The sequence below is a fragment of the Leuresthes tenuis genome, unplaced genomic scaffold (genome assembly GCF_036924035.1).
Source record: "Leuresthes tenuis unplaced genomic scaffold, fLeuTen1.0.hap1 SCAF_6, whole genome shotgun sequence".
Classification (NCBI taxonomy): Eukaryota; Metazoa; Chordata; class Actinopteri; order Atheriniformes; family Atherinopsidae; genus Leuresthes; species Leuresthes tenuis.
The window spans coordinates 31,701,168-31,724,636 of record NW_027325360.1 but is presented as its reverse complement, the minus strand read 5'-3'; the positions used below and the strand labels follow the sequence as shown (position 1 = coordinate 31,724,636).

General features: G+C 42.4%; 5 non-coding genes across 5 annotated transcripts; 4 read left to right on the top strand and 1 right to left on the bottom strand.

Annotated features, from left to right (window-relative positions):
- The first annotated feature begins 5,127 nt into the window (after window positions 1-5,127).
- On the top strand, window positions 5,128-5,241 carry LOC140310741 (U5 spliceosomal RNA). Its single transcript, XR_011916784.1, has one exon. It is a non-coding gene; the product is annotated as a U5 spliceosomal RNA (small nuclear RNA).
- A 308-nt stretch (window positions 5,242-5,549) lies between these two features.
- Window positions 5,550-5,733, top strand: LOC140310366 (U2 spliceosomal RNA). The gene has a single exon (XR_011916444.1). It is a non-coding gene; the product is annotated as a U2 spliceosomal RNA (small nuclear RNA).
- A 9,261-nt stretch (window positions 5,734-14,994) lies between these two features.
- LOC140310575 (U5 spliceosomal RNA) lies at window positions 14,995-15,108 on the top strand. Its single transcript, XR_011916631.1, has one exon. It is a non-coding gene; the product is annotated as a U5 spliceosomal RNA (small nuclear RNA).
- Window positions 15,109-15,416: 308 nt separating this feature from the next.
- On the top strand, window positions 15,417-15,600 carry LOC140310438 (U2 spliceosomal RNA). Its single transcript, XR_011916510.1, has one exon. It is a non-coding gene; the product is annotated as a U2 spliceosomal RNA (small nuclear RNA).
- Window positions 15,601-18,840: 3,240 nt separating this feature from the next.
- LOC140310667 (U5 spliceosomal RNA) lies at window positions 18,841-18,954 on the bottom strand. Its single transcript, XR_011916716.1, has one exon. It is a non-coding gene; the product is annotated as a U5 spliceosomal RNA (small nuclear RNA).
- Between the last annotated feature and the right edge of the window lie 4,515 nt (window positions 18,955-23,469).

The window sequence follows — 23,469 nt, the reverse complement described above, 5'->3', positions numbered from 1 at the left end:
TGGGGTATTCACACCTTTTTTTCACCGCATTTTATTGATTATGGTTGGAAATTCTCACCCACTCTTATCCGAAGACCTCTCCTCCTGCTTTTGTTAATATATAGTCGGGCATTCAAACCTTTTCTTACCCGCTTTTTACAAATTATGGTCGAACATTCACACCTACTTGCAGCCGAACACCTCCGCTCCCGCTTTTGATGGTGTATAGTCGGGCTTTGGAGCCTTTTCTTCCCCGGTTTTTACAAATTATGGTTGTACATTCAGACCTTGCAGCCGAAAACCTCCGCTCCCTCATTTGATCATACATTGTCAGGCATTCGCACCTTGTCTTACCCGCTTTTTATAAACTTTAGTCAGACATTCAAAACTTGCAGCTGAACCACCTCCGCTCCCTGTTTTGATAATGTATGGTCTCGCAATACTACCTTTTCTTACCGGTTTATGAGTAATTATGACTGGACATTCACACCTACTTGCAGCCGAACACCACTTTTCCCGCTTTTGATGATGTATGGTCTGGCATTCTAGTCTTTTCTAACACATTTTTCAGCAATTATGGTTTGACATTCACACCTACTCACAGCCGAACACTTCCGCTCCCGCATTTGATGGTGTATAGTCGGGCATTCTCACCCTTTCTCATCAGCTTTTTGCAAATTATGATCTGACATTCACACCTACTTGCAGTTGAACAGCTCTGCTCCCGCTTTTGATTATGTTTGGTTGGATATTCGAAACTTTTCTTCACTGCTTTTTACAAACTTTGGTCGGACGTTCACACCTTCTTGCAGCCGAACACCTCCGCTTCCGCTTTTGATGGTATATATTCGGGCATTCGAACCTTTTCTTACCTGCTTTTTACAAACCATGGTCGGACTTTCACACCTTCTTGTAGCCGAACAACTCCGCTCCCTCTTTTGATGGTGTATGTTCGGGCATTCGAACCTTTTCTTACCCGCATTTTACGAACTATGGTCGGACATTAAAACCTACTTTTAGCCGAACACATCCACTCCTGCTTTTGATGATGTATGGTTGAGCATTCGCACCTTTTCTTACCCATTTTTTACAAACTATGGTCGGACATTCACACCTTCTTGCAGCTGAACACCTCCTCTCCCGCTTATGATGATGTGTGGTTTGATATTCGAAAATTTTCTTTCATGTTTTCTAGCAATTATTGATGGACATTCAGACCTTCTTGCAGCTGAACACCTCCGCTCCCGCTTTTGATGATGTATAGTCGGGCTTTCGAGCCTTTTCTTCCCCGGTTTTTAAAAAATTATTGTTGGACATTCAGACCTTCTTGCAGCCGTAAACCTCCGCTCCCTCTTTTGATCATACATTGTCGGGCATTCGCACCTTCTCTTACCCGCTTTTTACAAACTAGGGTTGGACTTTCACACCTTTTAGTAGCCGAACAACTCCGCTCCCGCTATTGATTGTGTACAGTCGGGTATTTTCACCTTTTCTTACCCGCTTTTTACCAACTATGGTCAGACATTCACACCTTCTTACAGTGGAATACCTCCGCTCCCTCTTTTGATGGTGTATGTTCGGGCATTCAAACCTTTTCTTACCCGCTTTTTACAAACTATGGTCGGACATTAAAACCTTCTTGTAGCCGAACACATCCACTCCTGCTTTTGATGATGTATGGTTGGGCATTCGTACCTTTTCTTACCCATTTTGCAGTAATTATGGGTGGACATTCACACCTTTTTGCATTTTAACACCTCCTCTCCCGCTTATGATCATGTGCGGTTTGATATTCGAAAATTCTCTTCCATGTTTTCTAGCAATTATTGATGGACATTCAGACCTTCTTGCAGCTGAACACCTCCGCTCCAGCTGTTGATGGTGTATAGTCGGGCTTTCGAGCCTTTTCTTCCCCGATTTTTACAAATTATGGATGGACATTCAGACCTTCTTTCAGCCGAAAACCTCCGCTCCCTCTTTTGATCATACATTGTCGGGCATTCGCACCTTTTCTTACCCGCTTTTTACAATTCATGGTCGGACTTTCACACCTTTTAGTAGCGGAACAACTCTGCTCCCGCTATTGATTGTGTACAATAGGGTATTTTAACCTTTTCTTACCTGCTTTTTGCCAATTATGGTTGGACATTCACACCTTCTTACAGCGGAACACCTCCGCTCCCTCCTTTGATGGTGTATGTTCGGGCATTCGAACCTTTTCTTACCCGCTTTTTACAAACTATGGTCAGACATTCAAACCTTCTTGTAGCCGAACACATCCACTCCTGCTTTTGATGATGGGTATTCAAACCTACTTGTTGCCCGCTTTTCATTAATTATGGGTGGACATACACACCTTGTCGCAGCCAAACACCTCCGCTCCCTGTTAGGATCATGTATGGTTGGGCATTCGTACCTTTTCTAACCCATTTTGCAGTAATTATGGGTGGACATTCACACCTTCTTGCATTTGAACACCTCCTCTCCCGCTTATGATCATGTGCGGTTTGATATTCGAAAATTCTCTTCCATGTTTTCTAGCAATTATTGATGGACATTCAGACCTTCTTGCAGCTGAACACCTCCGCTCCAGCTGTTGATGGTGTATAGTCGGGCTTTCGAGCCTTTTCTTCCCAGATTTTTACAAATTATGGATGGACATTCAGACCTTGTTTCAGCCGAAAACCTCCGCTCCCTCTTTTGATCATGCATTGTCGGGCATTCGCACCTTTTCTTACCCGCTTTTTACAAACCATGGTCGGACTTTCACACCTTTTAGTAGCGGAACAACTCTGCTCCCGCTATTGATTGTGTACAATCGGGTATTTTAACCTTTTCTTACCTGCTTTTTGCCAACTATGGTCGGACATTCACACCTTCTTACAGCGGAACACCTCCGCTCCCTCCTTTGATGGTGTATGTTCGGGCATTCGAACCTTTTCTTACCCGCTTTTTACAAACTATGGTTTGACATTCACAGCTTCTTGCAGCCGAACACTTCCGCTCTACCTTTTAGTGTTCTATGGGGTATTCACACCTTTTTTTTCACCGCATTTTATAGATTATTGTTGTAAATTCTCACCCACTCTTATCCGAAGACCTCTCCTCCTGCTTTTGTTAATATATAGTCGGGCATTCAAACCTTTTCTTACCCGCTTTTTACAAATTATGGTCGAACATTCACACCTACTTGCAGCCGAACACCTCCGCTCCCGCTTTTGATTGTGTATAGTCGGGCTTTCGAGCCTTTTCTTCCCCGGTTTTTACAAATTATGGTTGGACATTCAGACCTTGCAGCCGAAAACCTCCGCTCCCTCTTTTGATCATACATTGTCAGGCATTCGCACCTACTTGCAGCCGAATACTTCCGCTCCACCTTTTAGTGATGTATGGTTGGCATTTGCACCTTTTCTTACCCTTTCTTACCCTACTGATTGCTTAAGATTAAGTTGAAGGACAAAGCAGTCTTAACTTGGTTAGAGTTAAGGAATTCGTTTTATAGGAGAATCCGAATTCGTGCATAACTCGTAAAATAGAGCTTATTTTCGGATTCCTGAAGAATGAGTCTGGTTCTTTCTCATAATACAAAGTTTGTTGTTTATTGTTGAAACTTCATCAGAAGTGAAGAAATAAATGAATGCCTATCAACAAATGTGGGATCTAAACTCTAGTGCTTCCTCTAAAATAATTTCCTTTCTCAATTCAGAAATGTGTGTGTGTAAGTCACAACACCCGTGACACCAAAACGGCTTTCTTTTCTCTCTTTTCTCTACACTCTGCACTGTGAGCACACACACCAAATCAGAAAGGCTTTTTTCTCTCTTTTCTACATTATGGACTGTGGGGACACAAAACCGCTCTCTCTTTTTTTTTTTTTATCGTGTGCCAGGGCATTGTCTCACGTATTAGATTATGCTTACGATACGAATGGGTTTATCAGTCACATCAGAATCCATACATACTGATCCTCCCGTAATAAAATGGTCGGATCTTATCAAACACACTTTGTTTCTTGTGACAATCAAGTCAGCGAAACAGTGTATACACGTCAAGACACTGAATCAAGTTTGCCACAAGAACTCATAAGTTTGGCAGTATTGCTCTGCCGTCAGCAATCATACACCCATTTTATTTTCGTGAGACATGTGCAGGCACCTGTTCATCTACTGTTCTATCACTATGAATTAGTTTATCTATTATCAATAAGGATACTTCTACAACTACTATCAAAGTATGTCCAGACTTCTTATGTTGTCAGTTGCTATATATGAATAAGTGGGTAGCTACTGACAAGCATTAAGCATGTCACACAGCCCAAACATATAACATTTCAGGACACACCACACAGTTAACAACCACAGTGAAGTGTCAAAGCCCAAACATGTAACATTCAACAGGACACTTACACAACACATTCAAATCAAACAGTCAGACAACATACAAGAACATATACCCCAGCCGGCATTGCTCCCTGCCTATTTTCCTACAGCTCACTATGTGTGCGCACACCTTTATTCACAAACTCTTCAACTTATACTCTTTTACCAAAGCTGCTACAGCTCGATTGGCCGAATACCCTTAGATCCTATTTCGGTGAATTTGACATCTGCCTTACATGTAACAGATTAGCGGTTTAGCAGTTTTAATTTAGTTTGAGTGAAGGAATTCATTTTATAGCAAAATCCGAAATCGTGAAGAACTCATGAAAGTAAGCTTATTCTCGGATTCCTGAAACTTTAGATTTGCTCTTTCTTTTACTGCAAAGTACAACGTTGTTTTTTTTTTGTTTAAATCTTTCTAGACATGGTAAATATGAAGGACAAAGCAGTTTTAACATAGTTTGAGTGAAGGAATTCATTTTATAGATAAAATCCCAAGAGTCTGCTGAGAAAAGAGAGTGAATGCGAAGTAGACTTTAACACGGCTCTGGGAGCGAGCCGAGTGTGGGCTAACCGGGAGAATTGCTTGAAAGAAACGCGACACCGAATGAGCGGTCAGAACAAAGCCTCAATACGGTGTTCCCGTGGTGTTTTTGTTGCTGCCTTGTCGATTGCACAGGGGCAAGCGTTTCAACCAAGCAACGCTCACCATGGGGAAGGTGGCTATGGCAACTAGCCTGATGCCCTGCTCCCGCAGTGACGGATAATCGTACTCTGGTTTCTCTTCATAACATACAAGTCTTTCGCCTTTTACTAAAGACTTTCGTGGAGAGCAGCACTAATGAGTTGTTTCTATTTTTGGCAGGCTTTACCTTTGCGGGTGAAGCCCTTTCTGTCTGTGCAAAAGAAATCTTCTTACTGTGCAGAGTGACTTCTCTGAGTAGAGTCGCCTTACTTGTTGCGATTGTGCCGATGTTCGAAGCTGGAGTGCAAAGTTGTTGCTTGAATGGTGCTTGCTGGAGCATGCGGGAGTGCAAAGTTTTACCATTTAAAAGGGCTGAAGAGTGCTCAGTGCAGCGGGTGGGCGGAGGTGCAACGTGACACTCTGGCCACCTATGGCCATAAAAAGAACACTGCTACAAGTGCGCATTGTGCCAGCAAGGGCCCTCGGACCTGAAACAGTGGACAGTTATCGCTTCTCGGCCTTTTGGCTAAGATCAAGTGTAGTATCTGTTCTTATCAGTTTAATATGTCCTCTATACGAGGACTACATATTAAATGGATTTTTAAGAATAGGAGTTGAAAAAGAAGCTTGCTCCGTTCACTCCAAGCATCGACCCAGTACTGCAGTGCCGCTGGGAACGGTGCGCTCTTCTCTGCTCTTGTGAAAAAGCAAACAGCGGTGCAGGATGGAAGTTTCAGGGAGCCCAAGATGAAACTTTCTTTTAATCTGCTGAGAAAAGAGAGTGAATGCGAAGTAGACTTTAACACAGCTCTGGGAGCGAGCTGAGTGTGGGCTAACCGGGAGAATTGCTTGAAAGAAACGCGACACCGAATGAGTGGTCAGAACAAAGCCTCAATACGGTGTTCCCGTGGTGTTTGTGGCTGCCTTGTCTTTTGCACAGAGTAAAAGACAAGGCAGCCATCGAATAGGGCCCGATTGTTCCTACTTGGTCAGCCGAGGAGCAAGGGGGGGGAGCAAGCGTCTCAACCAAGCAAATCTCACCAAGTAGGAACAATCGGGCCCTATTCGATGGCTGCAACACCTGAAAGAGATATTGATGCGAGACCCGATCAAAAGCTTTTTCAAAGTCTAAATTTAAGATGACAAGCCGGGTGTTTCTGTCTCTAGCGTAATCAATGATGTCTCGAATCAGTACGAGGCTGTCGGTGAGTTGTCTCTCTGAGATGGCACAAGCCTGGTCTGGGTGAATTACCTCCTCTAAAACAGAGGACATCCGTGTCGTTAAAACCTTGCTAAAAAGTTTACAGTCAAAGTTTAAAAGTGTGATGGGCCTCCAATTCTTTAGGTCAGTCTTATCATTTTTATCAGAAGTGAAGAAATAAATGAATGCCTATCAACAAATGTGGGATCTAAACTCTAGTGCTTCCTCTAAAATAATTTCCTTTCTCAATTTAGAAATGTGTTAGAAAAGTTAAAAATGCCGGTCCATACATAATCAAAATCGGGAGAGGTGGTGTTCAGCTGCAAGAAGGTCTAAATGTCCATCAATAATTGCTAGAAAACATGAAAGAAAATTTTCGAAAATCAAACCACACATGATCATAAGTGGGAGAGGAGGTGTTCAGCTGCAAGAAGGTGTGAATGTCCACCCATAATACCTGAAAAATGGGTAAAAAAAAGGTGCGAATGCCCAACCATACATCATCAAAAGCAGGAGTGCATGTGTTCGGCTACAAGAAGGTGTGAACGTCCAACCAAAGTTTGTAAAAAGCAGTTAAGAAAAGGTTCGAATATCCAACCATACATAATCAAAAGCGGGAGCAGAGCTGTTCGACAGCAAGTAGGTGTGAATGTCAGATCATAATTTGCAAAAAGCTGATGAGAAAGGGTGAGAATGCCTGACTATACACCATCAAATGCGGTAGCGGAGTTGTTCGGCTGTGAGTAGGTGTGAATCTCCAACCATAATTGCTGAAAAATGTGTTAGAAAAGGTAAAAATGCCGGTCCATACATAATCAAAATCGGGAGAGGTACAAATCAGTTTTAACATAGTTTGAGTGAAGTAATGCATTTTATAAGCAAAATCCCAAGTCATGCAGAACTCACGAAATGCTTTTTCTCGCTTTTCACTGCTTTTTACAAACTTTGGTCGGACGTTCACACCTTCTTGCAACCAAACACCTCCGCTTCCGCTTTTGATGATGTATATTCGGGCATTCGAACCTTTTTTTACCCGCTTTTTACAAACCATTGTCGGACTTTCACACCTTCTTGCAGCCGAACACCACCTCTCCCGCTTTTGATGATGTATGGTCCAGTATTCTTACCTTCTCTAACACATTTTTCAGCAATTATGGTCGGACATTCACACCTACTCACAGCTGGACACCTCCGCTCCCGCTTTTGATCATACAATGTCGGGACATCGCTCCTTGTCTTACCAGCTTTTTACAAACTTTAGTCGAACATTCACACCTTCTTGCAGCTGAACACCTCCGCTCCCGCTTTTGATGATGTATAGTCGGGCTTTCGAGCCTTTTCTTACCCGGTTTTTACAAATAATGTATGGACATTCAGACCTTGCAGCCGAACACCTCCGCTCTCTCTTTTGATCATACATTGTTGGGCATTCGCACCTTGTCTTACCCGCTTTTTACAAACTATAGTCAGACATTCACACCTTGCAGCTGAACCTCCGCTCCCTGTTTTGATCATATATGGTCTGGCAATAGTACCTTTTCTTACCCCGTTTGTGAGTAATTATGGCTGGACATTCACACCTACTTGCAGTCGAACAGCTCTGCTCCCGCTTTTGATTATGTTTGGTTGGATATTCGAACCTTTTCTTAACTGCTTTTTACAAACCATGGTCGGACTTTCACACCTTCTTGTAGCCGAACAACTCCGCTCCCGCTTTTGATTGTGTACAGTCGGGTATTTTAACCTTTTCTTACCCGCTTTTTACCAACTATGGTCGGACATTCACACCGTCTTACAGCGGAACACCTCCGCTCCCGCTTTTTATGGTGTATAGTCGGGCATTCGAACCTTTTCTTACCCGCTATTTACAAACTATGGTAGGACATTCAAACCTTCGTGTATCCGAAAACCTCCGCTCTCTCTTTTGATCATACATTGTCGGACATTCGCACCTTTTCTTACCCGCTTTTTACAAACCATGGTCGGACTGTCACACCTTCTTGTAGCCGAACACATCCGCTCCCGCTATTGATTGTGTACAGTCGGGTATTTTAACCTTTTCTTACCCGCTTTTTACCAAGTATGGTCGGACATTCACACCTTCGTACAGCGGAACACCTCCGCTCCCTCTTTTGATGGTGTATGTTCGGGCATTCAAACCTTTTCTTACCCGCTTTTTCCAAACTATGGTCGGCTATTCACAGCTTCCTCTCCACCATACTTGTATGGTGGGATATTCACACCCACTTGCATCCGAAAACCTCCGCCCCAAATTTTGTTGATATTTAGTCGGACATTCGCACCTTACCCGCATTTGGCAAACTATGGCCTTCTTGCAGCCAAACAACTCTGATCTTGCTTTTGATGATGTAAGGTTGGGCATTCAGACCTTGCTTCACCTGCTTTTCACCAAATATAGTCGGACATTCACACCTTCTTGCAGCCGAACACTTCGGCTCCACCTTTTAGTGTTCTATCACACCTTTTTTTCACCGCATTTTATACATTATGGTTGGAAATTTTCAACCACTTTCATCCGAAGACCTCTCCTCCTGCTTTTGTTAATATATTTGAACTTTAGTTTGACATTCAAACCTTCTTGCAGCTGAACCACCTCCGCTCCCTGTTTTGATCATATATGGTCTGGCAATACTACCTTTTCTTACCCGTTTGTGAGTAATTATGGCTGGACATTCACACCTACTTGCAGCCGAACACAACCTCTCTCGCTTTTGATGATGTATGGACCGGCATTTTTACCTTTTCTAACACATTTTTCAGCAATTATGGTCGGAGATTCACACCTACTTGCAGCCGAACACAACCTCTCTCGCTTTTGATGATGTATGGACCGGCATTTTTACCTTTTCTAACACATTTTTCAGCAATTATGATCTGACATTCACACCTACTTGCAGTCGAACAGCTCTGCTCCCGCTTTTGATTATGTTTGGTTGGATATTCGAACCTTTTCTTAACTGCTTTTTACAAACTTTGGTTGGACGTTCACACCTTCTTGTAGCCGAACACATGCACTCCTTCTTTTGATGATGTATGGTTGGGCATTCACACCTTTTTTTTACCCATTTTTCAGGTATTATGGGTGGACATTCACACCTTCTTGCAGCTGAACACCTCTCCCACTTATGATCATGTGTGGTTTGATTTTCGAAAATTTTCTTTCATGTTTTCTAGCAATTATTGATGGACATTTAGACCTTCTTGCAGCTGAACACCACCTCTCCCGATTTTGATGATGTATGGACCGGCATTTTTACCTTTTTTAACACATTTTTCAGCAATTATGGTTGGAGATTCACACCTACTCACAGCCGAACAACTCCGCTACCGCATTTGATGGTGTATAGTCGGGCATTCTCACCCTTTCTCATCAGCTTTTTGCAAATTATGATCTGACATTCACACCTACTTCCAGTCGAACAGCTCTGCTCCCGCTTTTGATTATGTATGGTTGGATATTCGAACCTTTTCTTAACTGCTTTTTACAAACTTTGGTTGGACGTTCACACCTTCTTGTAGCCGAACACATGCACTCCTTCTTTTGATGATGTATGGTTGGGCATTCACACCTTTTTTTTACCCATTTTTCAGGTATTATGGGTGGACATTCACACCTTCTTGCAGCTGAACACCTCCTCTCCCACTTATGATCATGTGTGGTTTGATTTTCGAAAATTTTCTTTCATGTTTTCTAGCAATTATTGATGGACATTTAGACCTTCTTGCAGCTGAACACCTCCGCTCCCGCTTTTGATCATACATTGTCAGGCATTCGCACCTTGTCTTACCCACTTTTTACAAACTTTAGTCGAACAGTCACACCTACTTGCAGCCGAACACAACCTCTCTCGCTTTTGATGATGTATGGACCGGCATTCTTACCTTTTCTAACACATTTTTCAGCAATTATGGTCGGAGATTCACACCTACTCACAGCCGAACAACTCCGCTCCCGCATTTGATGGTGTATAGTCGGGCATTCTCACCCTTTCTCATCAGCTTTTTGCAAATTATGATCTGACATTCACACCTACTTGCAGTCGAACAGCTCTGCTCCCGCTTTTGATTATGTTTGGTTAGATATTCGAACCTTTTCTTAACTGCTTTTTACAAACTTTGGTCGGACGTTCACAATATTTTGCAGCCGAACACCTCCGCTTCCGCTTTTGATGGTGTATATTCGGGCATACGAACCTTTTCTTACCCGCTTTTTACAAACCAAGGTCGGACTTTCACACCTTCTCTTAGCTGAACAACTCCGCTCCCTCTTTTGATTGTGTACAGTCGGGTAATTTAACCTTTTCTTACCCGCTTTTTACCATCTATGGTCGGACATTCACACCGTCTTACAGCGGAACACCTCCGCTCCCTCTTTTGATGATGTATGGTTAGGCATTCGCACCTTTTCTTACCCATTTTTCAGTAATTATGGGTAGACATTCACACCTTCTTGCAGCTGAACCACCTCCGCTCCCTGTTTTGATCATATATGGTCTGGCAATACTACCTTTTCTTACCCGTTTGTGAGTAATTATGGCTGGACATTCACACCTACTTGCAGCCGAACACAACCTCTCCCGATTTTGATGATGTATGGACCGGCATTTTTACCTTTTCTAACACATTTTTCAGCAATTATGGTCGGAGATTCACACCTACTCACAGCCGAACAACTCCGCTCCCGCATTTGATGATGTATAGTCGGGCATTCTCACCCTTTCTCATCAGCTTTTTGCAAATTATGATCTGACATTCACACCTACTTGCAGTCGAACAGCTCTGCTCCCGCTTTTGATTATGTTTGGTTGGATATTCGAACCTTTTCTTAACTTCTTTTTACATATTTTGGTTGGACGTTCACACATTCTTGTAGCCGAACACTTCCACTCCTGCTTTTGATGATGTATGGTTGGGCATTCACACCTTTTTTATGCCCATTTTTCAGGAATTATGGGTGGACATTCACACCTTGCAGCTGAACACCTCCTATCCCACTTATGATCATGTGCGGTTTGATTTTCGAAAAGTTTCTTTCATGTTTTCTAGCAATTATTGATGGACATGTAGACCTTCTTGCAGCTGAACACCTCCGCTCCCGCTTTTGATCATACATTGTCAGGCATTCGCACCTTGTCTTACCCACTTTTTACAAACTTTAGTCGAACAATCACACCTTTTTGCAGCCGAACACCACCTCTACCGCTTTTGATGATGTATGGTCCAGCATTCTTACCTTTTTTAACACATTCTTCAGCAATTATGGTCTGACATTCACACCTACTCAGAGCCGAACACATCCGCTCCCGCATTTGATGGTCTATAGTCGGGCATTCTACAGCGGAAAAGACTCATTCTTATGTTTGGTTAGATATTCGAACCTTTTCTTAACTGCTTTTTACAAACTTTGGTCGGACGTTCACAATATCTTGCAGCCGAACACCTCCACTTACGCTTTTGATGGTGTATATTCGGGCATACGAACCTTTTCTTACCCGCTTTTTACAAACCAAGGTCGGACTTTCACACCTTCTCTTAGCTGAACAACTCCGCTCCCTCTTTTGTTTGTGTACAGTCGGGTAATTTAACCTTTTCTTACCCGCTTTTTACCATCTATGGTCGGACATTCACACCGTCTTACAGCGGAACACCTCCGCTCCCTCTTTTGATGATGTATGGTTAGGCATTCGCACCTTTTCTTACCCATTTGTCAGTAATTATGGGTAGACATTCACACCTTCTTGCAGCTGAACACCTCCTCTCCCGCTTATGATCATGTGCAGTTTGATATTCGAAAATTTTCTTTCATGTTTTCTAGCAATTATTGATGGACATTCAGACCGTCTTGCAGCTGAACACCTCCGCTCCCATTTTTGATGGTGTATAGTCGGGCTTTCGAGCCTTTTCTTCCCCGGTTTTTACAAATTATGGTTGGACATTCAGACCTTCTTGCAGCCGAAAACCTCCACTCCCTCTTTTGATCATACATTGTCGGGCATTCGCACCTTTTCTTACCCGCTTTTTACAAACCATGGTCGGACTTTCACACTTTTTAGTAGCCGAACAACTCCGCTCCCGCTATTGATTGTGTACAGTCGGGTATTTTAACCTTTTCTTACCCGCTTTTTACCAACTATGGTTGGACATTCACACCTTCTTACAGCAGAACACCTCCGCTCCCTGTTTTGATTATGTATGGTTTGACATTCGCACCTTCTCTCACCCGCCTTTTACTATGGTCGGCCATTCACAGCTTCCTCTCCACCATACTTGTATGGTGGGATATTCACACCCACTTGCATCCGAAGACCTCCGCCCCCACTTTTGTTGATATTTAGTCGGTCATTCGCACCTTACCCGCTTTTGGCAAACTATGGCCTTCTTGCAGCCAAACACCTCTGATCTCGCTTTTGATGATGTAAGGTTGGGCATTCAGACCTTGCTTCACCTGCTTTTCACCAAATATAGTCAGACATTCACACCTTCTTGCAGCCGAACACTTCCGCTTTTAGTGTTCTATGAGGCATTCACATATTTTTTTTCACCGTATTTTATAGATTATGGTTGGAAATTCTCACCCACTCTCATCCGAAGACCTCTCCTCCCGCTTTTGTTAATATATAGTCGGGCATTCGAACCTTTTCTTACCCGCTTTTTACAAATTATGGTCGAACATTCACACCTACTTGCAGCTGAATACTTCCGCTCCACCTTTTAGGTATGTATGGTTGGCATTTGCACCTCTTTTTATACTGATTGCTGAAGATTAAGTTGTTCTTTCTCAAACTACAAATTTTTTTTAATTGTTGAAACTTGATTTGAAGTGGATAAATAAGGAGGACAAACAGTTTTAAGTCAGGCTGATAGAAGGAATTCATTTTATAGCAAAATCTGTATTTCGTCATATGTCGAGAGATGCTTATTGCTGAAGAAGTTCTTTCTCATCTTTCTCACAAAGCAGTTTTAACTTGGTTTGAGTTAATGAAATCGTTTTATAGGAGAATCCGAATTCGTGCATAACTCATAAAATAGAGCTTATTTTCGGATTCCTGAAGAATGAGTCTGGTTCTTTCTCATAATACAAAGTTTGTTGTTTATTGTTGAAACTTCATCAGAAGTGAAGAAATAAATATAAATGAATAAATAAATGAATGCCTATCAACAAATGTGGGATCTAAACTCTAGTGCTTCCTCTAAAATAATTTCCTTTCTCAATTTAGAAATGTGTGTGTGTAAGTCACAACACCCGTGACACCAAAACGGCTTTCTTTTCTCTACACTCTGCACTATGAGCACACACACCAAATCAGAAAGGCTTTTTTCTCTCTTTTCTACATTATGGACTCTGGGGACACAAAAACGCTCTCTCTCTTTTTTTTTTTTTATCGTGTGCCAGGGCGTTGTCTCACGTATTAGATTATGCTTAAGATACGAATGGGTTTATCAGTCACATCAGAATCCATACATACTGATCCTCCCGTAATAAAATGGTCGGATCTTATCAAACACACTTTGTTTCTTGTGACAATCAAGTCAGCGAAACAGCGTATACACGTCAAGACACTGAATCAAGTTTGCCACAAGAACTCATAAGTTTGGCAGTATTGCTCTGCCGTCAGCAATCATACACCCATTTTATTTTCGTGAGACATGTGCAAGCACCTGTTCATCTACTGTTCTATCACTATGAATTAGTGATATATTATCAATAAGGATACTTCTACAACTACTATCAAAGTATGTCCGGACTTCTTATGTTGTCAGTTGCTATATATGAATAAGTGGGTAGCTACTGACAAGCATTAAGCATGTCACACAGCCCAAACATATAACATTTCAGGACACACCACACAGTTAACAACCACAGTGAAGCGTGTCAAAGCCCAAACATGTAACATTCAACAGGACACTTACACAACACATTCAAATCAAACAGTCAGACAACATACAAGAACATATACCCCAGCCGGCATTGCTCCCTGCCTATTTTCGTACAGCACACTATGTGTGCGCACACCTTTATTCACAAACTCTTCAACTTATACTCTTTTACCGAAGCTGCTACAGCTCGATTGGCCGAATACCCTTTGATCCTATTTCGGTGAATTTGACATCTGCCTTACATATAACAGATTAGCGGTTTAGCAGTTTTAATTTAGTTTGAGTGAAGGAATTCATTTTATAGCAAAATCCGAAATCGTGAAGAACTCATGAAAGTAAGCTTATTCTCGGATTCCTGAAACTTTAGATTTGCTCTTTCTTTTACTGCAAAGTACAACGTTGTTTTTTTTGTTTAAATCTTTCTAGACATGGTAAATATTAAGGGCAAAGCAGTTTTCACATAGTTTGAGTGAAGGAATTCATTTTATAGATAAAATCCCAAGAGTCTGCTGAGAAAAGAGAGTGAATGCGAAGTAGACTTTAACACGGCTATGGGAGCGAGCCGAGTGTGGGCTAACCGGGAGAATTGCTTGAAAGAAACGCGACACCGAATGAGCGGTCAGAACAAAGCCTCAATACGGGATTCTCGTGGTGTTTTTGTTGCTGCCTTGTCTTTTGCATAGAGTAAAAGACAAGGCAGCCATCGAATAGGGCCCGATTGTTCCTACTTGGTCAGCCGAGGAGCAAGGGGGGGGGGGGGGGGGCAAGCGTCTCAACCAAGCAAAGCTCACCATGGGGAAGGTGGCTATACCAACTAGCCTGATGCCCTGCTCCCGCAGTGACGGATAATCGTACTCTGGTTTCTCTTCATAACATACAAGTCTTTCGCCTTTTACTAAAGACTTCCGTGGAGAGCAGCACTAATGAGTTGTTTCTATTATTGGCAGGCTTTACCTTTGCGGGTGAAGCCCTTTCTGTCTGTGCAAAAGAAATCTTGCTACTTTGCAGAGTGACTTCTCTGAGTAGAGTCGCCTTACTTGTTGCGACTGTGCCGATGTTTGAAGCTGGAGTGCAAAGTTGTTGCTTGAATGGTGCTTGCTGGAGCATGCGGGAGTGCAAAGTTATACCATTTAAAAGGGCTGAAGAGTGCTCAGTGCAGCGGGTGGGCGGAGGTGCAACGTGACACTCTGGCCACCTATGGCCATAAAAAGAACATTGCTACAAGTGCGCATTGTGCCAGCAAGGGCCCTCGGACCTGAAACAGTGGACAGTTATCGCTTCTCGGCCTTTTGGCTAAGATCAAGTGTAGTATCTGTTCTTATCAGTTTAATATGTCCTCTATACGAGGACAACATATTAAATGGATTTTTAAGAATAGGAGTTGAAAAAGAAGCTTGCTCCGTTCACTCCAAGCCTCGACCCGGTACTGCAGTGCCGCTGGGAACGGTGCGCTCTCCTCTGCTCTTGTGAAAAAGCAAACAGCGGTGCAGGATGGAAGTTTCAGGGAGCCCAAGATGAAACTTTCTTTTAATCTGCTGAGAAAAGAGAGTGAATGCGAAGTGGACTTTAACACGGCTCTGGGAGCGAGCCGAGTGCGGGCTAACCGGGAGAATTGCTTGAAAGAAACGCGACACCGAATGAGTGGTCAGAACAAAGCCTCAATACGGTGTTCCCGTGGTGTTTGTGGCTGCCTTGTCTTTTGCACAGAGTAAAAGACAAGGCAGCCATCGAATAGATTGTTTCTACTTGGTCAGCCGAGGAGCAGGGGGGGGGGGCAAGCGTCTCAACCAAGCAAAGCTCACCAAGTAGGAACAATCGGGCCCTTTTCGATGGCTGCAACACCTGAAAGAGATATTGATGCGAGACCCGATCAAATGCTTTTTCAAAGTCTAAATTTAAGATGACAAGCCGGGTGTTTCTGTCTCTAGCGTAATCAATGATGTCTCGAATCAGTACGAGGCTGTCGGTGAGTTGTCTCCCTGAGATGGCACAAGCTTGGTCTGGGTGAATTACCTCCTCTAAAACAGAGGACATCCGTGTCGCTAAAACCTTGCTAAAAAGTTTACAGTCAAAGTTTAAAAGTGTGATGGGCCTCCAATTCTTTAGGTCAGTCTTATCATTTTTTTTATAAAGTAGAGTCACTATTCCCACTCTAAAACTGTCAGGCAGTCGGTCGAGTTTTTCAAAATCTTTAAAAACATCTAAAATGTCTGATGATAAAAGGTCCCAATAGGTCAGATAGAATTCTGCAGGAAGCCCGTTTAAACCCGGAGCTCGACTTCTCTTAAAACCTGTTAGGCATTTTTTTAACTCTAAAGCAGTAAAATTCTGTGTCAAGTGTGCATTCTCTTTTACGGTTTTGTCAACGAATTTTAAGATTTCTGCCGATGTTTCCAAGTGCACTGGTTTCTCTTTGTACATGTTACTATAAAAGGTATGTACAGTTTCAATCATCTCTTGTGTGGATTTTGTTAAAAACCCATCTTCTCTTTTTAGATTTTGAATACACTCCTTTTTATTTATAACTTTCTTTCTTTTTCACCTTCCTCAATTTCCTGCTCCCTGCTTCTTACAAAAATTCCTTTACTCTTTATTTCTGCTGAAACTGACATTTCCTTTTTGACATCTTTGATTTCTTCTTTAAAGTCTATGCCACACTGATTTAGTTTAAAGTAGCGCTGTAAGCGTTTATGTAGTCCCATCATACATCTATTCTCTTTCCTTTTTTTACGTTTACCTTGCTGTTTAAAAAAAGTCTGGGTCGTTTCCTTCACCATTTCCCACCATTGTGCATGTGTTTCGTAGAGGTCTTGAAGGGTCTGCCACTCTTTATAACATTCCCTGTACTGACTGACTATGATTTCATCCTCCAACAGGGAACAGTTGAGTTTCCACAGACCACTTCCTACCGTCACACCAGAAGGGGGTGAAAGGGTGCAGGAGAGCATAAGGTGGTCTGAAAAGAAAACAGGGGTTAATCTAACATCAGTGGGTGGGCAATCTCTAGTAAAGAAATAATCAATGCGAGAGGCTCTGGTGCCATCATGACTAAACCAGGTGAAGCCCTCCTCTCTGGGATGCATGGTTCTAAAACAGTCAGTAAGCTTAAAATCCCTGCATATGCCCTGAAGTAAAATCGAAGTCTTATCCACTTTAAAATCTACCCCTGCTCTTTTTCTATCTTTCCTGCTCAAGATACAGTTAAAATCCCCTCCTACAACTAAAGGTACTTGCCCTAGCATGTAAAGCTGTATATCTTCTAAAAGGTCATACCTTTCATTTTTTCCATTGAAACCATAAATATTTAAGAGGTTAAAGTCTTGCCCCATAAAATTCAAGTGTGCTAAAAGTGCCCGTCCGTCTCTCACCACTGTGCTACCTTTCACCAGAACATGCGGATTTTTAATTAGAATGGCCACACCATCATTTTTATTTTGATTTGAGCCACTCCATATCGATAAATGGGGCCACATTTCCTCCCATTGTCTATGGTTTTTTAAAAAAGGTAGTCCACATTCTTGTATTAAAAACACATCTGATTTTATGGAGTCTAAGAAGGATAAAATACTCTGGGCTCTTGTCTTTGATTTCACACTTCTCACATTTAGTGTTGAGAAGGTGAGAACCATTAAAAGCATAAAGGAAAGTAGGTATGTCATTTTCGTTTTTCTAAGTTATCAAAACAAATTACACACAGGTTATTTCTTGGGAAACTAGCTCTTCCTTCATTTCTTTAGGTGAAAAGTGAGTAGGGTGATCTATATTTCCTTTTCGGACTCTCGGTGTTGGCCTCTGACGCAATGTTGCATTTAACTTTGAGTCCCTGGGGGTTGATTGCAGAGCTGAAGTTAAAAAGGAGACCTCATTTGGTGAGTCGAAGGGGAAGACTCTAGGTTCTTCCACTGAAGAACTGTCTGAAAGGGACCTAACCCTTCCCCTCTTCTCTGATACCACTGGGGAATCAGAGACTCAGATGCCGTCCTCTTCGGCTGTTGACCTTCGGGGAGGTGAGTATCTTCACTAGACTCACCTGTCTGCTCTTCCTCCTCATTTAGCGTAGCTCCACCCTCTGCCTGTGAATTCTCACAGACTTCAACACTGAGTGGTGAGGCCTCTACAGACCCCTCCCCTTTTTGCTCCTCACTTCCAATCCAAGCTTTTGGCGGGAAGTTTGAATTTATTGGGTCAACCTCTTCACTTTGTTCACCAACTGCCACCTTTGGTCCTTCTCTTTGTTGGCTTGACTGTGGCTTTACCGTCTTTAATTTGTTGGCAAAAGATTTAGGGCAATCTCTGAAGAGGTGATTTCATTCTCCACAGAGATTACATTTCCTGCCATTTGGACACTCTCCAAAAGTTTGCCCAATTTCTCTGCTCTTCCCACATAACACCTTGGTACAAGCCTCAACCAGGTGCCCATGCGGCACTTGCGGCAGAACTTGGGCTGCCCCTGGTAGTGGATGTAACCTCGGTTTTCAAGGTGGCCAGAGTGTCGCCCACCCGCTGCACTGAGCACTCTTCAGCCCTTTTAAATGGTATAACTTTGCACTCCCGCACGCTCCAGCAAGCACCATTCAAGCAACAACTTTGCACTCCAGCTTCGAACATCGGCACAGTCGCAACAAGTAAGGCGACTCTACTCAGAGAAGTCACTCTGCACAGTAAGAAGATTTCTTTTGCACAGACAGAAAGGGCTTCACCCGCAAAGGTAAAGCCTGCCAAAAATAGAAACAACTCATTAGTGCTGCTCTCCACAGAAATCTTTAGTAAAAGGCGAAAGACTTGTACGTTATGAAGAGAAACCAGAGTACGATTATCCGTCACTGCGGGAGAAGGGCATCAGGCTAGTTGGCATAGCCACCTTCCCCATGGTGAGCTTTGCTTGGTTGAGACGCTTGCTCCCCCCCCCCCCTTGCTCCTCGGCTGACCAACTAGGAACAATCGGGCCCTATTTGATGGCTGCCTTGTCTTTTACTCTGTGCAAAAGACAAGGCAGCAACAAAAACACCACGAGAATCCCGTATTGAGGCTTTGTTCTGATCGCTCATTCGGTGTCGCGTTTCTTTCAAGCAATTCTCCCGCTTAGCCCACACTCGGCTCACTCCCATAGCCGTGTTAAAGTCTACTTCGCATTCACTCTCTTTTCTCAGCAGACTCTTGGGATTTTATCTATAAAATGAATTCCTTCACTCAAACCATGTGAAAACTGCTTTGTCCTTAATATTTACCATGTCTAGAAAGATTTAAACAAAAAAAACAACGTTGTACTTTGCAGTAAAAGAAAGAGCAAATCTAAAGTTTCAGGAATCCGAGAATAAGCTTACTTTCATGAGTTCTTCACGATTTCGGATTTTGCTATAAAATGAATTCCTTCACTCAAACTAAATTAAAACTGCTAAACCGCTAATCTGTTATATGTAAGGCAGATGTCAAATTCACCGAAATAGGATCAAAGGGTATTCGGCCAATCGAGCTGTAGCAGCTTCGGTAAAAGAGTATAAGTTGAAGAGTTTGTGAATAAAGGTGTGCGCACACATAGTGTGCTGTACGAAAATAGGCAGGGAGCAATGCCGGCTGGGGTATATGTTCTTGTATGTTGTCTGACTGTTTGATTTGAATGTGTTGTGTAAGTGTCCTGTTGAATGTTACATGTTTGGGCTTTGACACGCTTCACTGTGGTTGTTAACTGTGTGGTGTGTCCTGAAATGTTATATGTTTGGGCTGTGTGACATGCTTAATGCTTGTCAGTAGCTACCCACTTATTCATATATAGCAACTGACAACATAAGAAGTCTGGACATACTTTGATAGTAGTTGTAGAAGTATCCTTATTGATAATATATCACTAATTCATAGTGATAGAACAGTAGATGAACAGCTGCTTGCACATGTCTCACGAAAATAAAATGGGTGTATGATTGCTGACGGCAGAGCAATACTGCCAAACTTATGAGTTCTTGTGACAAACTTGATTCAGTGTCTTGACGTGTATACGCTGTTTCGCTGACTTGATTGTCACAAGAAACAAAGTGTGTTTGATAAGATCCGACCATTTTATTACGGGAGGATCAGTATGTATGGATTCTGATGTGACTGATAAACCCATTCGTATCTTAAGCATAATCTAATACGTGAGACAACGCCCTGGCACACAATCAAAAAAAAACAGAGAGAGCGGTTTTGTGTCCCCACGGTCCATAATGTAGAAAAGAGAGAAAAAAGCCTTTCTGATTTGGTGTGTGTGCTCATAGTGCAGAGTGTAGAGAAAAGAAAGCCGTTTTGGTGTCACGGGTGTTGTGACTTACACACACACATTTCTAAATTGAGAAAGGAAATTATTTTAGAGGAAGCACTAGAGTTTAGATCCCACATTTGTTGATAGGCATTCATTTATTTCTTCACTTCTGATTAAGTTTCAACAATAAACAACAAACTTTGTATTATGAGAAAGAACCAGACTCATTCTTCAGGAATCCGAAAATAAGCTCTATTTTATGAGTTATGCACGAATTCGGATTCTCCTAAAAAACGAATTCATTAACTCAAACCAAGTTAAGACTGCTTTGTCCTTCATATTTATTCATGTCTAATCAAGTTTCAACGATAAACAACGTTGTACTTTGTAGAATGAGAAAGAACTTCTTCAGCAATAAGCATCTCTCGACATATGACGAAATACAGGTTTTGCTATAAAATTAATTCCTTCTATCAGCCTGACTTAAAACTGTTTGTCCTCCTTATTTATCCACTTCAAATCAAGTTTCAACAATTAAAAAAAATTTGTAGTTTGAGAAAGAACAACTTAATCTTCAGCAATCAGTATAAAAAGAGGTGCAAATGCCAACCATACATACCTAAAAGGTGGAGCGGAAGTATTCAGCTGCAAGTAGGAGTGAATGTTCGACCATAATTTGTAAAAAGCGGGTAAGAAAAGGTTCGAATGCCCGACTATATATTAACAAAAGCGGGAGGAGAGGTCTTCGGATGAGAGTGGGTGAGAATTTCCAACCATAATCTATAAAATACGGTGAAAAAAAATATGTGAATGCCTCATAGAACACTAAAAGCGGAAGCGTTTGGCTGCAAGAAGGTGTGAATGTCCGACTATATTTGGTGAAAAGCAGGTGAAGCAAGGTCTGAATGCCCAACCTTACATCATCAAAAGCGAGATCAGAGGTGTTTGGCTGCAAGAAGGCCATAGTTTGCCAAAAGCGGGTAAGGTGCGAATGACCGACTAAATATCAACAAAAGTGGGGGCGGAGGTCTTCGGATGGAAGTGGTTGTGAATATCCCACCATACAAGTATGGTGGAGAGGAAGCTGTGAATGGCCGACCATAGTAAAAGGCGGGTGAGAGAAGGTGCGAATGTCAAACCATACATCATCAAAAGCAGGAGTGCATGTGTTCTGCTGTAAGAAGGTGTGAATGTCCAACCAAAGTTTGTAAAAAGCAGTTAAGAAAAGGTTCGAATATCCAACCATACATAATCAAAAGCGGGAGCAGAGCTGTTCGACTGCAAGTAGGTGTGGATGTCAGATCATAATTTGCAAAAAGCTGATGAGAAAGGGTGAGAATGCCCGACTATACACCATCAAATGCGATAGCGGAGTTGTTCGGCTGTGAGTAGGTGTGAATCTCCAACCATAATTGCTGAAAAATGTGTTAGAAAAGGTAAAAATGCCGGTCCATACATAATCAAAATCGGGAGAGGTGGTGTTCAGCTGCAAGAAGGTCTAAATGTCCATCAATAATTGCTAGAAAACATGAAAGAAAATTTTCGAAAATCAAACCACACATGATCATAAGTGGGAGAGGAGGTGTTCAGCTGCAAGAAGGTGTGAATGTCCACCCATAATACCTGAAAAATGGGTAAAAAAAAAGGTGCGAATGCCCAACCATACATCATCAAAAGCAGGAGTGCATGTGTTCGGCTACAAGAAGGTGTGAACGTCCAACCAAAGTTTGTAAAAAGCAGTTAAGAAAAGGTTCGAATATCCAACCATACATAATCAAAAGCGGGAGCAGAGCTGTTCGACTGCAAGTAGGTGTGAATGTCAGATCATAATTTGCAAAAAGCTGATGAGAAAGGGTGAGAATGCCCGACTATACACCATCAAATGCGGGAGCGGAGTTGTTCGGCTGTGAGTAGGTGTGAATCTCCAACCATAATTGCTGAAAAATGTGTTAGAAAAGGTAAAAATGCCGGTCCATACATAATCAAAATCGGGAGAGGTGGTGTTCAGCTGCAAGAAGGTCTAAATGTCCATCAATAATTGCTAGAAAACATGAAAGAAAAATTTCGAAAATCAAACCACACATGATCATAAGTGGGAGAGGAGGTGTTCAGCTGCAAGAAGGTGTGAATGTCCACCCATAATACCTGAAAAATGGGTAAAAAAAAGGTGCCAATGCCCAACCATACATCATCAAAAGCAGGAGTGCATGTGTTCGGCTACAAGAAGGTGTGAACGTCCAACCAAAGTTTGTAAAAAGCAGTTAAGAAAAGGTTCGAATATCCAACCATACATAATCAAAAGCGGGAGCAGAGCTGTTCGACTGCAAGTAGGTGTGAATGTCAGATCATAATTTGCAAAAAGCTGATGAGAAAGGGTGAGAATGCCCGACTATACACCATCAAATGCGGGAGCGGAGTTGTTCGGCTGTGAGTAGGTGTGAATCTCCGACCATAATTGCTGAAAAATGTGTTAGAAAAGATAAGAATGCCGGTCCATACATCATCAAAAGCGAGAGAGGTTGTGTTCGGCTGCAAGTAGGTGTGAATGTCCAGCCATAATTACTCACAAACGGGTAAGAAAAGGTAGTATTGCCAGACCATATATGATCAAAACAGGGAGCGGAGGTGGTTCAGCTGCAAGAAGGTTTGAATGTCCGACTAAAGTTCAAATATATTAACAAAAGCGGGAGGAGAGGTCTTCGGATGAGAGTGGTTGAAAATTTCCAACCATAATGTATAAAATGCGGTGAAAAAAAGGTGTGATAGAACACTAAAAGGTGGAGCGGAAGTGTTCGGCTGCAAGAAGGTGTGAATGTCCGACTATATTTGGTGAAAAGCAGGTGAAGCAAGGTCTGAATGCCCAACCTTACATCATCAAAAGCGAGATCAGAGGTGTTTGGCTGCAAGAAGGCCATAGTTTGCCAAAAGCGGGTAAGGTGGGAATGTCTGACTAAATATCAACAAAATTTGGGGCGGAGGTCTTCGGATGCAAGTGGGTGTGAATGTCCGACTATATTTGGTGAAAAGCAGGTGAAGCAAGGTCTGAATGCCCAACCTTACATCATCAAAAGCGAGATCAGAGGTGTTTGGC